The sequence below is a fragment of the Megalobrama amblycephala genome, linkage group LG9 (genome assembly GCF_018812025.1).
Source record: "Megalobrama amblycephala isolate DHTTF-2021 linkage group LG9, ASM1881202v1, whole genome shotgun sequence".
NCBI classification, from domain to species: Eukaryota; Metazoa; Chordata; class Actinopteri; order Cypriniformes; family Xenocyprididae; genus Megalobrama; species Megalobrama amblycephala.
The window spans coordinates 27,468,628-27,486,565 of record NC_063052.1 but is presented as its reverse complement, the minus strand read 5'-3'; the positions used below and the strand labels follow the sequence as shown (position 1 = coordinate 27,486,565).

The 17,938-nt window shown below is 40.3% G+C and overlaps 1 protein-coding gene across 6 annotated transcripts in view; it reads left to right on the top strand.

Annotated features, from left to right (window-relative positions):
- The window catches only part of thrb (thyroid hormone receptor beta), a 234,116-nt gene that overhangs the window by 121,645 nt on the left and 94,533 nt on the right, over nt 1-17,938 (top strand). For all 6 annotated transcript variants that reach the window (XM_048202490.1, XM_048202489.1, XM_048202491.1 and 3 more), the window contains one exon: nt 16,714-16,780. The gene's annotated coding sequence lies outside the window, so the exon portion shown is untranslated. The remainder of the gene's footprint in view (nt 1-16,713; nt 16,781-17,938) is intronic.

Sequence of the window (17,938 nt, the reverse complement as noted above, 5' to 3'; positions counted from 1 at the left end):
GTTGTCCCAAAGAAAGATGGCGGTCTCAGACTCATCTTAGACTTAAGGCTTCTGAACCTCTCCCTCATGAGACGGAAGTTCAGAATGTTGATATTGAAGCAGATCCTCGCGCAAATACGCCCAAGGGACTGGTTCTTCTCACTGGACCTGAAGGATGTGTACTTCCACATCCAAATAGCCCCTCGCCACAGGCCTTTCTTGAGATTCGCCTTCGAGGGTGTGGCTTATCAATACAAGGTCCTGCCCTTTGGGCTGTCTCTAGCTCCCCGCACGTTTACCAAGTGCATGGACTCGGCGCTTCTCCCTCTAAGGAAGATGGGGATCCGAGTTTTGAATTACCTCGACGACTGGCTCATACTGGCCCAGTCTCGTACCGAGCTAGAATACCACAGATCCGTGCTCCTCAGCCACCTTCAGTGCCTGGGACTCAGGGTCAATTTTGCCAAGAGCTCACTGCTCCCCAGCCAGCGTATCACGTTCCTGGGCGCAGTCTTCGACTCAGTCCACATGAGGGCCGTAGTCTCTCCAGAGCGCGCTCTGACGATTCAGAAGCTCTCGGCATCAGTCAGGAACAATGCCCGTTACCCTCTGAAGACTTTCCAGAGGATGTTAGGGATGATGGCTTCCGCCTCCCCAGTACTGCAGCTCAGCCACCTACGAATGCGGCCTCTGCAACACTGGCTGAAACTCAGGGTTCCACTACATGCTTGGCGGCACGGCCGCTTCCTTATCATTGTCAATCAGGCCTGCGTTACAGCCCTGAGACCTTGGACGAACCCCAGCTGGTTCAAGCATGGAGTTCCCCTTCAGGCGGTAACAAGAAGGAAGGTGCTTTTGACGGACGCCTCCAACACAGGTTGGGGCGCCGTTTTCGAGGGCAGACCAGCCTTCGGCTCGTGGACTCGCGAGCAGAGCCATCTGCACATCAACTGCCTCGAGATGCTGGCAGTAGAGCATGCCCTGAACTCTTTTCAGGCGTTCCTGAAAGGACACCACGTCCTAGTCCAGTCGGACAGCATGACTGTCGTGTCGTATATAAACCACCAAGGAGGCCTTTCGTCCAGCCGCCTTTGCGCCCTGACAAAGCGCCTCCTCGAATGGGCAACGCCCAGGTTGCAGTCGCTCAGAGCGACACACATTCCTGGCAAGTCGAACCTTGGGACAGATATGCTATCGCAGAGCAACATCCCCTCAGACGAGTGGATGCTCCACCTCCAAACGGTACGAAAGATTTGGGAGATCTTCGGGAAGGCAGAGGTCGACCTCTTCGCCTCAGAAGACAACTCTCACTGCCCAACCTTCTTCTCAAAACAGACGGATGCCCTGGCCCAGACCTGGCCCAGGCTCCTCCTTTACACTTTTCCCCCGATCGCAATGATCCCTTGCGTGATCAGACGGAGGGACAAACACAGAGTCCTGCTGGTGGCCCCACTCTGGAGGACCCGAACCTGGTCCTCAGAGCTGTTCAGGCTCTCCACGAGAGACCCATGGCCTATCCCCCTGAGAAGAGACCACCTCTCTCAGGCGAACGGGACAATCTGGCACCCCCAGCCCCAGCTGTGGGCTCTGCACCTATGGTCCCTCGATGGGAGCCGCTAAGCCTCCCCGGGAACATTTTACATACCATTTCTCAGGCTAGAGCTCCGTCCACCAGGCGTCTCTACGCCCAGAAATGGCCTGTTTTTGTTGACTGGTGCTCAACGCGCAGCGTCGACCCTGTGGAGAGTGACGTATCCCAGATACTGTCTTTCCTCCAAGAGCGGCTGGATAGCGGTCTCACCCCTTCCATGCTCAAAGTCTACGTTGCAGCCATTGGAGCGTTTCACGCACCTATCGCTGGCCAGACGGTGGGCAGAAACGGCCTCATTGTCCGTTTCCTAAGAGGCGCTAGGCGGCTTAATCCCCCTAGACGACTTACCGTTCCTTCTTGGGCTCTTTCCACTGTCCTTGCAGCCCTCAAGGGTCCGCCCTTCGAGCCACTGCAGTCAGCTGACCTTCGGCCCTTAACGCTTAAAACCGCTCTGCTACTTGCGCTAGCATCGGTTAAGCGCATCGGCGACCTGCAGGCCCTCTCTGTGAGCCCTGCATGCCTTGAGTTCGGGCCCAACGACTCCAAAGTCGTTCTAAAACCCAGACATGGTTATGTCCCCAAGGTGCTCTCAACCCCGTTCAGAGCCCAGGTTATTTCCCTCTCAGCGCTACCTCCTTCCACGGACGAGCGAGAGGTGCATTTACTCTGCCCCGCTCAGTATATTAAATCTATACTGAGCGGTCTCAGCCATTCAGGCAGTCAGACCAGCTCTTCATCTGCTTTGGCGGCCGCACCAAGGGGGTCTCCGGTCTCAAAGCAACGCCTCTCGCGTTGGATAGTCGACACAATTGCTCTATGCTACTCCTCTATGGGCCTGGACTGCCCCATAAGAGTAAGAGCCCACTCCACTAGAGGCATGGCCTCATCCTGAGTGTGGTCTAGTGGTGTTTCTCTCAAGGACATCTGTGAGGTGGCCGGCTGATCCTCGCCGTCCACTTTTGTCAGATTTTATAACTTGGACATCCCGACCTTACATGCTCGGGTCCTCTCAGTTTGAAAAGACGGCCTCCCTGAGCACCGTCATCACACACTCTCAGGGGCCTCCCTGCCCCTGTGTCCAGGGTTCGACGGCTTTCAGCCCTTCACATATCCTCTGGGCCCCTCGGCGCTCAAGTTATGTTTTGTCGTTCCCTGTCGCGGCACGGCGTGATTGTATTCGTTCCCCATACGCAGTATGAGTGAAAGTATCGAAAGGGAATGTACTCGGTTACGTACGTAACCTCGGTTCCCTGAGATACGGGAACGAGTACTGCGTATTATGCCGTGCCCCAACACTGCGGCTCAGTATCGTCGCTTCAGTCGAGCTAAAACTGAATCCAACAGCGAAACGCCGGCTTATATAGCCATAAGCCACACCCGTTTTGGCGGGCTTGTTGGCGTGCTATTTCGCCATTGGCTCGCGCGACTACGCCGCGCCGTCATTGGCTCAAAGAGTTTCATTCCTTTGAGCCAATAGACGTGCAGTTTTCACTGCGCTATTGTAAAAGGCTTCAGCAAGGAGGAAAAAGGAGCTTTTCCCCATACGCAGTACTCGTTCCCGTATCTCAGGGAACCGAGGTTACGTACGTAACTGAGTACGTTTCTACGTTGTTTGCAATTTACGATACGGATAACCAATTAACCAAGTAACAAATTCTTTGTGCATTGTTAGTGATTTATCTTAGATTATATAATTCAAAGTGTATGTCCTACCCCTAAACCTACCCATCACAGAAAACTTTCTGATATTTTAGATTTTCAGAAAAGATCATTCTGTATGATTTATAAACTTGTTTCCTCATGGGGACCAAAAAAAAAAAAAAAAAAAAAAATGTCCCACAAGGTCAGAATTTACTGGTATTACAATACTTGTGGGGTTTAGGGGTAGGGTTAGAGTAAGGGGATAGAATATACAGTTTGTACAGTATAAAAACCATTACGTCTATGAAATGTCCCCATAAAACATGGAAAACCAACGTGTGTGTGTGTGTGTGTGTGTGTATGACAGAGAGATTTGTAATTTGTGAACACAGAGCAGGATAGAGTTCAAGGGAAAACAGGGAAACAGTTGATGACTGTATACATCAGATTGATCAGAGATGCATCAGAAGAAGAGAGACATAAAATAAAGCATTTTACATTACAGTATGTATGCCATCAGATACTGTAAACAGATTACCATGTTAGGGACTGCCACATTAATATAACTCACTTTTATAAAAATTATAGATTCAGTCACATGTTACAGTGAGAACATTTACTGTATTGGCAGCAAACTCTGTTCTAGCACAAAACTCTATTCTAGCTCATAACTTCATCACACCTTTTGATAACACACTGAATATACTATTACAAACATTATGGATTGTATGCCAATTATGTAAGTTAGGTAATGTAAGTGTATTTTCTAATGTGGCATCTGTAGCCTGTGTAACATGTATCTTGCATTGTTTGCTATTGAATTAACTGATATTAAACTGAAAGAAGATAACACTGTTGTGTTTCGGTGATTAAACCAAATGTTCTCATTACATATTACAATGATCTTGTGTTTTGAAACAGTGATTATATAGAATGAAAATATGTACAACTAGAACAAGAGCATGAGATCAGGTTTTGAAAGAATGGCTAGCTGTATTCAAGAGTGATCAGTTTGGATTTTTTTACTAAGAGTTTTGAAAATGTACACCTTACATATGAAAATGGTACCAAAGTGAATTGGTAAAAGAACAAAAAAGAACAAAAAAAAAATGTAACATCAAAAAAGTACACTTCAAATGTAATCTCTAAATCTTTTTATGTAAAAATATCCTTGGGCATTTATGGTGGCTTCTAAAAGATTTGGACACTTTCTAAACGTCATAATTACAATTGTCATTGCATTAGATACAAAATAAGAACTTGCATATATATATATATATATATATATATATATATATATATATATATATATATGTATATGTATATATATATATATATATATGTATATGTATATATATATATATATATATATATATATATATATATATATATATATATATATATATATATATATATATATATATATATATATGTATGTATGTATGTATGTATGTCAGTTCTTATTTTATAAAAGACAGCGCAAGCACACTTTTCAAGCAAACCATTAATGTTAGGTTTTAAATGATAAAATAGTAGATTGATGTTTCTATTACATGTACTGTGTACCCTTTTTCGCCCCTGTATTTGCCCTGTAGCTTTCAGAAAATACTATTAAAACACTTTTTTATCTATCTCTTTCCATCTCAAAATATGGATTCTGTTTAATAATATTTTGTGGTGAAGATGTCAATTTAACCATTTGTTTAGAAATATGTCTAACACTTTTCTGTTGAGAAACTGACTCTTTCAAAAAGTTCAGGGTTTCTGCGAGTCTTAAAGGATTAGTTCACTTTCAAATTAAAATTTCCTGATAATTTACTCACCCCCATGTCATCCAAGATGTTCATGTCTTTCTTTCTTCATTCGAAAAGAAATTAAGGTTTTTGATAAAAACATACCAGGATTTTTCTCCATATAGTGGACTTCAATGGAGCCCAAACGGTTGAAGGTCAAAATTACAGTTTACAGCAATCCCAGATGAGAAATAAGGGTCTTATCTAGAGAAACCATTTTCTAAAAAAAAAAAAAATAAATAATAATTACAAATTTTATAGGTTTTAACCATAAATGTTCATCTTGAACTAGCTCTCTTCTTCTTCTTCTCTATTAGAATTCCAGCAGTGAAGACTAAGTGTATTACTGCCCTCCACAGGTCAAAGTTAGAACTAAATTGTTATATACAATATGCTAGTGCAAGTATATAACAATTAGTTCAAACTTTAACCTGTGGAGGGCAGTAATACACTTGGCAGTGTCTACACTGCCGGAATTCTAATAGAGAAGAAGAGAGCTAGTTCAAGATGAGCATTTATTGTTAAAACTTACATAATTTTTTTTTTTTTTTTTAGAAAATGAGCAATGGTTTCTCTAGATAAGACCCTTATTCCTCGTCTGGGATCATGTAGAACGTTTTAAAGCTGCAATGAAACTGTAATTTTGACCTTCATCCGTTTGGGCTCCATTGAAGTCCACTATATGGAGAAAAATCCTGGAATGTTTTCATCAAAAACCTTAATTTCTTTTCGACTGAAGAAAGAAAGACATGAACATCTTGGATGACATGGGGGTGAGTAAATTATCAGGAAATTTGAATTTGAAAGTGAACTAATCCTTTAAGGGGAAAGTTCACCAAAAAAGGACATTTTGTCATCACTTACCCTCAAGTTGTTCCAAACATGCATGAGTTTCTTTCTGCTGTTGAAAACAAAAGAAGATATTTAAAAAAAAATAAAAATGTTGGTAATCAAACAGTTTACGTAGCCATTGGCAGTAGCCATAATTATTAGGTAAGGGTTAGTTTGGTTGTAATTATACACAATTTACTGTTATTAATATGGTAAGTACATGTAAAATATTTAATAAGGACACTTTAAAATAAAGTGTTACCCTACATTAATATTGGATAAGCTGCATTTAAAGCTATTGTGAAATATGTAATATAAACACACCTGCGACCACACACTAAATTCTATATTAGTATGGCAAGTTGTGACATTGCTCTGCAACCATAAACAGCTGCCTGTGCTTGTTCTTTCTTGTCTTTAATCGTTTGGGACACAGTCTGTTCTACACTGTATTTTCACATTACTTAATGCTTTTTGTTGTTTTTGTTGTTGTTGCTCTCACATGTAACTAATGTAATGCATTTCTGTCCACTGATGGTCAAATGGTGTATACTAGGAAAAGTACCATGGTATTATCATCTGACGTTATCAACATCACTGTACAGACACAGTACAGTCAACATGTCAGCAACACAAACTAAACTATATAGCTAACTACAGTTTGAGGGCAGATCAAAGCAGACGTGAAGACCATATGGTGGAATTATCCAGATTTGTTAAAAATCTATGTAAGTTTGTGCAGGAAGTAAGACTGGAATTAATTATCATTTCAGGCCATTCATAATTGGTTCTTCTTTTTTTGGGTGCAATATCTCCATTTGCAACAACTGTAACAGCTATATAACAAACAACATGAAAGGTAATAGCCGAAAACCATATTAGGGGCACTTTAAAACTTTTTTTAAGGAATATCTTCATCCATGTTAATTTAAACAGTAAACCGCTGTTGCACATTACTTTTTTGCCAAAAATTGTTCAAATGTAATTTGATTACATTTTAAAATATGAATTACTGTAAATAGTTAAAATTTTATGCATTTGTTTGATTACCACCATTTTGGATAATATATTTGTAATAAATCATAAATTAAAAAATTAAAAATTAAAACGGACAGAATTTCTGACAAAAAAATAAAAATACAAATTTTTATTGGGCACTATTTAAAATTTTAATGAATTATTAAATTGTTGAAATTGTATGATTTCAATTGAATTATCAAATTGTTATCAAAACATTGAAAAAATCCAGAAAAATTAAAATGGAAAACACTTATTTCATGGGGTAATAAATGTAGAAACTCTCAACTTTCATTAGGGATCAGTCCCTCGACATTCTGAAGTTGGGTGTTTGTGTTTGTTGGTGGTCACAATGTGGGTGAATGAGCAGCAGGGGAAAGTCATGAGTTTTTTGTACTGTTATTCACCACTGAGGGCATAACCTTGTTATTGGCATTTGCGTGGCTACTGAGTGTCTCATTATTAAACTTAGAAAGCATAATTTACTTACTACTAGCCTATAGTCTGCATAGTCTACTTCAGACTGTGATATTGGATGGTGTCTTAGTTTAATCATACATTTGTGATGCAGTCTGGGAAGATCCGTCGGATGTCGCGATGGAACGTTTTCAGTAAATTCGAAAAATAGGTTGAATGTCAATGTTTTTTTTTGTTTGTTTTTTTTTTTTTTGTCAAAATTGGGTTTTCATTAAATTATTCTATAACATCTTGTCTATCATCTATGAAAATATCTTGGCAAAATTTTCCTGTTAAAGCTGCAGTAGGTAACTTTTGTAAAAATGTATTTTTTACATATTTGTTAAACCTGTCATTATGTCCTGAGAGTAGAATATGAGACAGATAATCTGTGAAAAAATCAAGTTCCTCTGGCTCCTCCCAGTGGTCCTATTGCCATTTGCAGAAATACACCTCTCCCGGTAAGAAACAACCAATCAGAGCCAGGAGGAGTGTCTTAGCAGTGTCAATCAAGCTCATGTGCGCGCTGATCACACCCCTCTCATGCAGAGTGCATACAGGCGTTCAAATTCAAGATTACCGGTGTGCTGCAGCTTTGCTTATGGTGGAAAAACAATCCTGCTCATAAAATAAAGACGGGTAAATGGAAAAAGACAGATGACGATGATAAAAAAGCCAAAAAGAAAGAATTAGATAGAGCCCGAAATAAAACGAGGGTAAATATCGGAGCGGCTTTTCCGAGGTGGAGGGAGCTACGTGTCCTGAAAGGATTAAAAACCAATGCAGAGTTAGCCACATTTCTGCTTGACAAGTAAGTATCCCTGCTTGATTTGTTTCATTTTTTAAGAACTACACAACTAAGATAATTTCAAAACAGGCCTGCCCATCCCCTGCCTGATGCTCCGCGCACACCACGGCTTCCTCTTCTCCCCGCCCGTTGACTCCTCGAAGTTGCTGTGGGTGTGAATTCCTCATCGGAGCCCATTGACTCAGTGTCAAAACTCTCGTGTTCATGGCAGGCTCCGTTGTGATGGGGGAGGAGCTGTGGAGGGAGGGCTGTAGCGCAGCATAGAGCAAGGGGGAGTGACCTGTGAGTTGTGCTTGTTCAAATTTTCAGGCTAAGTCAACGTTTTCTAAAAACTCCCTACTGTAGCTTTAAGTGCAGAAAAATAGCGATTTGTAGTGGTAAGGTTGTCTTTCTCTAACGTTAATGTTTAAGAACACACCCAGCAGAGGTGCAAAAAAAGCTTTCCATAGCTTTCCCTCTCACTACAAAGACAGTTCACCTATCAAAATAAACCACATAAAATGTAGAACGAAGGTGTATTAATGCAAATTTCCTGCCAGTCCTGTATAAATGCCATATTTGTTACATTGTGGGAATGAAGAAGTAGTTAAGATATGGATCTAAGTACAGCTTTTTTTTTTTTTTTTTTTTTTTTTTTTTTTTAACTGAAATATGATAATCCAAGAAGGAGACCAATCAAATGGGTAACACAAACAAAACAGCTTAGCCAAAAACACTAAGACAATAACCGACAAAGGACGGACTGAAACACTGGGCTTTAAATATTCAGAGAAACCAAGCAACTAAACGAGACACAACATAATCAGAAACCATGGCAAGAAAAAACACAGGAAGTGCAAACAGAAACAATGTAAACTAAAAGTCATTTTGATTATAGACTAAATGTGACATATATCTCTGGAGCTTTAATGTTATCTATTTTGGTGATCCCCCAACACTGCATGTTTTCCATGTCTCCTTTATCAAACACACTTGATTCAGATGATCAGCTCATTAGTAGAGACTCCAAGACTTGAAATGGGTGTGTCAGACAAAAGAGAGATACAAAATATGCAGTGTTGGGGGGCCTCCAGAAACGTGGTTGGAAACCACTGATGTAAGAAATTTCAAAGATTTTTTTTGCATTGTGACATTATTTCCATGACAATTAAGCATCCCCTTCCTAATTCATATTAGCATAAAATCTCATTCTCGTTATACTGTACTGTGCATAAACTTACATATTTATTTGAAATTAATTGATACAGTGGATGACAGCGTCTACTGTGTGTGGAATTGACTGTGCAATTGTGCAATCAAACTGAGTGTGAAAATACATCCAGATACAAATCCGACAGCATTTGTTTATGATGCAAGTCCAGATGCAGGACTGGGATCAGTAATCAAAAGTGAAAGAAATTAGATGCCAGCGTATCGTTTTAATTACATCAGGCATTCTGAGGCCATAAAGCATGCACAAACTTGCCAACTCTTCTACTGTCAGTTTCTTTAAAAAGGCTTCTTTGGAAGAAGCCCAAGAAAAACTTCAATAATTGTGTTCATAATGTAGAGCAACCCACGATTCATTTGATCAAATGATTGTCATTTTAAGGATTATACTTGAACATGAATGCTTTTATTCATTTATAGTAGGGGTGCAACGGTTCAAATTGTTCACGGTTCGGTTTATATCTTGGTTTTAGGCTCACGGTTTCAGTACGGTTCGGTATGTGCTATGTTCAGAGAAAAAAGGACTACTGTCAAATAAAAATAAAGAAAATAATAACAAATAATCAAACTACAAGCAGCAGCACAAATCAATACAATAGAGCAAAGAATCAAATAAAATAAACAGTACTTTCCAGGTATCTAAGAGTAGTTTTCAGGTACAGAAAATGAATAAAATAATCAAATATAAAATAACACTGCATGTTATCTTCACTGTGAGCTGTGAGTGATTTCTTTGTCATTTGTTCTTTAATTAAAATTAAAAACACAGACAGCAGGAATAGGCTTCTTTCCCTTTAAGACATAATGCACGATCCAGTACTGTTACACATGGGTTGTCTTAACTCTTTTTCGACTGTTATACGTTCACTCAAGACATAACCAACTATGTTTGTTAGGATACTTGCCAAGACGGGCATGTTGACATAATTTTTGTGTGAATTTATCCATTCAAATGCATGACTTGAAAGAGATCTCCATATTTGCACAATGTCTGAGATAAAGGGCGTGCACGCTTCAGATGAGCGCACACACAAATCTTCTCACAGCACGTGCGAGTTTCTCTTTCGCGTCTTGCTCTTGAACATTTAAATTAGTTTAGTTTAAACACAGATAGCAACGTGCACTGTTCAGGTCTCACCCGCGCTCGTGTGCCATCAACACCCGGGTGATCACACCGTAAATGACTGATCATATTTAAGCATACGGCACTCACTGTGAACCAAGTTTACAGAGAGTGACAGTTTTGTTCATGCTTTTTCATCATCGCTGTTGTAACATTTTGGGAAACCAGAATACGTATTCATCAACTGAAACTACATTATCCGAACTCTGTCTGTTTTACACGTTGATATTTTCAACAAACCACATAGATGTGTTGTCATTCGAAATGAACCGCGGCGCAAGTGCGTGCCGAACCATAAGTGGAGAACGGTACGGTTCGATTTTTAACCGAGAACCATTGCACCCCTAATTTATAGCTTATTTAGCTTATTGTGCCATTTCTGGCTCATGAGTTTATAAGACAAATACTTCCAAATATTCTGTTCAGCATTCCAGATATAACTGAGTCACCATGGAAACTATTAAAGTGCAGAGCCAAGGCACAGATCCAGATATAAAATTCATAATATCTCTTAAATATTGATTTGCAGAGCTTGCAGTATTTACTTACTGAATGCAAGTTCTAAGATAATTGTTACAGGCATATTGTTATTGTTGTTTTATTGTTAAAACAATATCTTCCACAACTGCTTTAGTTTTAATATTTGTTTAGAATTTATTTGTATAGATATTTGAGATTTGATATAGAGATTTGTATAGATGGCTCTCTTATCAGACACACCCATTTTGAGTTTTTCAGTCTCTACTAATGACCTAATGATTTGAATCAGGTGTGTTAGATGAGGGAGACAATAAAATATTGTGAAAATATTCAGTGGCGGGGGATCCCTAGGACAGGTTTCTGAAACACTGGTATAGAAGGTTGGAAAGGTGTTAACCAGCTTGAGGTTAAACTTTAAAATTTTGTGGGTTGTTCTTTCAACACCATATATTAAATTAGGATTAATAGAGGGCAGCTGGTCACATGATGAGCAGAATTACTCATTTTACTAATTTTTTACGCACAAATTTATACGCTCTGAAAATCATGCATGTGTGCGGTGTTTTCTCCATCTCTCCATTCACAAACATGGTAGAAAATGACCTATTAGTCAAGCCATTACATGTAATTAGGAGTCTTGATGGTAAGTGTGTCACATAAACAAATAGCTGTTTTTTCCCCTCTTAATTACTTTCTACTGCTTTCATCCCACCTCCTTTTCTCTCTCTCTCTCTCTCTCTCTCTCACACACACACACACACACACACACACACACACACACACACACACACACACACACACACACATATACTCTCTCGCTACTTTAATTATGTGTGAAATCTTAAATCGCATATTTACTACGTCATATTCTAAATCTACACTACCAGGCAAAAGTTTAAAATAATTAATGTTTAATTAATACTGAATGTTTTTGAAACGTATCTCTAATTCTCACCAAGGAAGAAAGACATTAATAATTTTATTCAACAAGGGCTCAATCAATTATTGACAGTAAAGACATTTATAATGTTACAAAAGATTTCAAATTTCAATAAATGCTATTATTTTGAACTTTCTATTATTCAAAGAATCCTGAAAACAAATTGTATCACGGTTTCCACAAAAATATTAAGCAAATTAATATTAATAAAACATTAATTTAGTTTTAATATTAAAAATACGCAAAAACTGTGTTCAACATTGATGATAATAAGATTAACCCATTATTAAAAATTGAGCACCAATAATAACTGAGCACCAAATCAGCATATTATAATGATTTCTGAAAGATCATCTGACACTGATGACTGGAGTAATGGCTGCTGGAAATTCAGCTTTGCGATTACAGGAATAAATTACATTCATAAAATATATTAAAATACACAGCAGTTCTTTTACATTGTAATGTATTTCACAATATTTCTGATTTTTTTGGGTGAACTGTTTCTTTATAAGCGTGACTCACAAGTTCCTAGTTTATAAATTCCTCAAACCCAAACCATCTCCTTAAAAACCTTCTAAACAGTTTCTCTGACTTAGAGGCCAAATCACTGAAGTGGTTTGACTAGAACTCAGAGGCATTTTGAATTTTGGAAAGGCTCTTGAAGGACATCCTCTTCTGATGTTATGGGGAAGCAGTTTGGATTGTTCCATCTGGTGATCAGCAGAGGTCAAGCAGATGGTAATGCTCCTCAGGGGAAAGACTGGGCAGCGCCTTGGAAGGCACATCTGGAAGGCTGCTTTCCTAAAACCCTGCACTCTGCCATAGACATACTGTATCCTGCAATACAAACGCAGGCGGGGCTCATGCTTACCGCTAAACGTGAACTGAAGGTTGCGTAATAAAATCATTACACATTATTACACTTTTGGCCTGTGAAAATATCTTAAAGGTGAAGTGTGTGTGTGTGTGTGTGTGTGTGTGTGTGTGCGTGCGTTTTTGTGATTTATGAGGACACATTTGTATAATGACATGGTCATTACACTGGTATTACAACGTAAACGATCAACGTAAACGCGGCGCCATCTTGATATTGTGATCAAGATGGCGCCGCGCATGGCAGCCACAGTGCTTAGCTCTTCAGTGTTTGTTCTGTTTTTGTTAGTTTTTCCTGTTTTCTGTTTTTCAAACACCATCAGTTTTACCAGGGATGAACTGCTGAACATTCGGCAGTACACACCACAAAATCTTTTACCGGATTTCGATTATTCAGACGTTTTGTTGAATGTTGTAGTCAGCGGAGCAGCAGCGCTGTTTAGACGCTTCAGGCATCCCTCGTGAAGCTCAGACAGCGCGGATTAAGAACGCTGCTGCCTAGCATCCATCTGGCGAATCTCCGCTCTCTGCCCAACAAAACGGACGAACTCCTTCTGCTCTCCCGGACAAATAAGGATTTTGCGAACTCGGCTGCTCTGTGCTTCACGGAAACCTGGCTGAACAACGCCATTCCGGATAGCGTGTTAAGTCTTTCAGCTGTTTAGGTCAGATCGCGACGCAGAATCAACAGGGAAATCGCGCGGCGGCGGGACGTGCTTTTACATAAACGAAAGGTGGTGTTCAGATGTAACGGTGTTAAAGAAGATGTGCTGTCCAGATCTTGAAACACTCTTCATTAACTGCAAGCCGTTCTATTCGCCACGGGAGTTTTGCTCGTTCATTCTGGTGAGTGTCTACATTCCTCCTCAAGCGCACATGAGCTCGGCTTTGCAGATACTCGCTGACTCTGTTCTAATCATTCTCGGGGACTTTAATAACGCGGTTCTCTCACGTGAACTGCCCAAATACAGACAGCATGTTACTTGTCCCACCAGAGACAGTAATACACTGGATCACTGTTATACAGCAATAAAGGATGCATATCACTCTGTCCCACGGGCAGCTTTGGGGCTCTCTGATCACTGTCTAGTTCATCTCATACTGACCTACAGGCAGAAACTGAAATCAGCTAAACCTGTAGCAAGGACTGTAAAGAGATGGACCACCGAAACAGAGCGGGCTTTACAAGCCTGTTTCGAATGGACTGATTGGAGTGTTTTTGAAGCTGCTGCCACCGATCTGGACGAGCTCACAGAGACTGTAACTTCATATATCAGTTTCTGTGAGGATTTGTGCATTCCTACAAAGACTCATTTAACTTACAACAACGACAAACCCTGGTTCACTGCAAAACTCAGCCAGCTCCGTCAGGCCAAAGAAGATGCTCACAGAAAAGGGGACAGAGTCTTGTACAAACAGGCCAAATACACACTGGAAAAGGAGATCAGAGTGGCAAAGAGGAATTATTCTGATAAACTTCGGAATCAGTTCTCTTCTAATGACACAGCTTCAGTGTGGAAAGGTCTGAAAGACATCACCAACTACAAGACACCATCCCCCATCTCTGTGGAGAATCAACAACTGGCAGACGATCTGAATGAGTTTTATTGCAGGTTTGAAAAAACACCATTCACACCTCCAACAACCCCCGTCTCCCCCACACCTGCAATTCAGGTGCGCCAGGTCTTCAGAAAGAACAAGAGAAGAAAGGCACCAGGCCCAGACAGTGTTTCACCAGCCTATCTGAAAACCTGCGCTGACCAGCTGGCCCCCATCTTCACACTGATCTTCAACAGATCACTGGAGCTGTGCAAAGTCCCCTCATGCTTCAAACGCTCCACCATCATCCCCGTCCCAAAGAAACCCAAAATTACTGGACTGAATGACTACAGACCTGTGGCTCTAATGTCTGTGGCCATGAAGTCATTTGAAAGACTGGTTCTGGCTTATCTGAAGGACATCACCGGACCCTTACTGGACCCCCTGCAGTTTGCTTACCGAGCAAACAGGTCTGTGGATGATGCAGTCAATGTGGGACTGCATTATGTTCTCCAGCATCTGGACAGACCAGGGTCTTATGTGAGGATCCTGTTTGTGGACTTCAGCTCTGCTTTTAACACCATCGTCCCATCACTCCTCCAGCCCAAACTAACTCAGCTCTCCATGCCCACCTCTGTCTGTCAGTGGATCACCAGCTTCCTGACAGACAGGCAGCAGCTAGTGAGGCTGGGAAAATTCTCATCCAGCACCCTCACCATCAGCACTGGCGCCCCTCAGGCCTGTTTTCTCTCCCCACTGCTCTTCTCCCTCTACACCAACGACTGCACCTCTAAAGACCCCTCTGTCAAGCTCCTGAAGTTTGCGGATGACACCACACTGATCGGCCTCATCCGGGATGGTGACGAGTCTGCTTACAGACTGGAGGTTGAACAGTTGGCTGTCTTGTGCAGTCTTAACAACCTGGAGCTCAACACGCTCAAGACAGTGCAGGTGATCGTGGACTTCAGGAGAAACCCCCCTGCTCTTCCCCCACTCACCATCATGAACAGCACTGTGACTGCAGTGGAGTCATTCAGGTTCCTGGGCACCACCATCTCCCAGGTCCTGAAGTGGGACAACCACATTGAGTCCATTGTGAAAAAGGCCCAGCAGAGGTTGTACTTCCTTCGCCAGCTGAGGAAGTTCAACCTGCCACAGGAGCTGCTGAAACAGTTCTACTCTGCCATCATTGAATCCATCCTTTGCACTTCAATTACCGTCTGGTTCAGCTCAGCTACCAAATCTGACGTCAGAAGACTACAGAGGTTAGTCCGGTCTGCTGAGCGAATCATTGGTACAACCCTCCCCACTCTCCAAGAACTGTACCTAGCCAGAGTGAGAAAAAGGGCAAAGAAGATCACTCTGGACCCCTCACATCCAGCACACTCCCTCTTTGAACTGTTGCCATCCGGTCGACGCTACAGAGCTCTGAACACCAGAACGACCAGACACAGGAACAGTTTCTTCCCTCAAGCAATCCATCTCATGAACACTTGACAAACACGGAACACACAACACTATTACAAATTATTTACTTAAACACTTATTTATATCTCACACATAACTGTACATACGATTGTCTATAATATATATTGTTTTTTGCTTTTTTTGCACTTTGTCTATCTTGTAAATTTGTATATTATTATTTTATTCTTTTTATCATGTGTCTTGTCTTGTCGCTGTCACTCTGTTGCACTGTGGAGCTTCTGTCACTAATTCCTAGTATGTTTAAACAACATACCTGGCAATAAAGCTCTTTCTGATTCTGATTCTGATTTCTAAACATCAGTCCTCATATTTAATATAGCTTTAAAAACATACTAAACAATGTTTTATTAAAATGTAAAAATGCAGAAGGTTTTGTGTGATGGGTAGGTTTAGGGGCAGGGGTAGTGTAGGGGGATAAAATGTACAGTTTGTACAGTATAAAAACCTCCAATGGAATGTCCTCACTTTGATAGCAAAACAAATCTCTGTGTGTGTTGTGTTGTTTTGTTTTGTTTTTTGACCCATCCTAGTTTAGGCTCAACTATAAGTAAGCCATTTGTAGGTTGACTTTATGAAGAGTAACATTTTTTTTTTTTTTTTTTTGTGGTCCAATATGTCAGTTCCTCAAGGCTGTGACTAAATTGGTGTCGGGTTGTTGAAAAACTATTGTTTGTCTAAACTAAGGAGGTGTATAATACCTAAAGAGAGCTATACCATCATTTCCATTAAATATCACTGGCGGTTGCCTGTCTGTTGCAGGACATGCCAGAAGTAAAAGAAAAATACATTTAAGTAAACAATTTGTTCTACATTATATTGAAAGGTTTACAGTTTTTATTAAATGATATTCTGTTTAAATTTGATTATTAATTTCTTTCTGAGTTGTGTCTCTGGAGAGATTGCTTAACATGCATTCTAATCTCTCTCAACATTTCATTCTAGATTTTCATGTTGGAAGGGATTCGTGCACCTCAGCCCTGGCAGGACTAAGCGCTCCCACATCTTTCTGGTAAGAACAGTGGTTTGTGTGTAATATCAAGTTGATTTTATAATCAAATGCAGTTGTAAATGAACATTTGAATTGCACTTAAGGCAGTTTATAATATAATTAAATTTCTTCTCCAATTTGGTGATGAAATATAAACATTTAAATAAATATTTTCATGACAGATTTATTCAGACAAACATACCTTACTTACACTCACACACACATATGCAATCACCAGACACTTTTATAAGTACACCTGTTCAACTGCTTGTTAATGTAAATATCAATGTAGCCAATCACATGGCAGCAACTCAGTGCATTTAGGCATGTAGACATGGTTGCAATGATCTGCTGAAGTTCAAACTGAGTGGGAAAATGGGGAAAAAATGGGAAAGAAATGTGATTAAAGTTACTTTGAAAGTGGCATGGCTGTTGGTGTTGGAGGGCTGGTCTAAGTATTTCAGAAACTGCTGATCTACTGGGATTTTTATGGATCCATCCTGCCTTGTATCAACAGTTCGGGCTGGTGGTGGTGTAATGGTGTAATGCAGTGGTTCCCAAACTTTTTAGAGTGGAGTACCCCCTGACTTTTCCATTCCCTATAAATACATTTACATCATTAATAATGTTTTAAATAAATAAAAAATGTTCAGTAGAGAAATATGCAATGATGATAACGTAAAAGTGATTCTTTTCAATACTAAAACCGCCAGTAGGTGGCAGTAGGTCACTGTCTTAATATGTTAGTCATTGAGTCATTCATTCAGTAATGAACAAGAGGTTGCATTTATGAATGAATCATTGAATCAGTTACTTTCACGAATGATTCATTCAGCTGCAGATTCGTTCACGAAACAGCGTTGTGTTGTAGTTCTGCTGTGGCTTTCATTGGAACTATTTCGTTGCAAAATAGAGCAAATAGTAAAAATACTGTGAAGAACATCACTTTTTGTTTATTGAACTGTTGTAAAATGTCACATTTGCAGTCATGTGGATATTTGGATTTGCATTCTTGCTGTATTATCAACATTAAAAACAAGAACTCACAAATGGTATGTTTCGTATCATGAGTTTATCTTAAATTGATCTCTATGCATTTTCTGTGCCAGGCTATTTTTGTTCTTCATGCTAGTAAGTGCTAAATCTACAGGTACATTGTCGAGAACGGCAGTAATAACG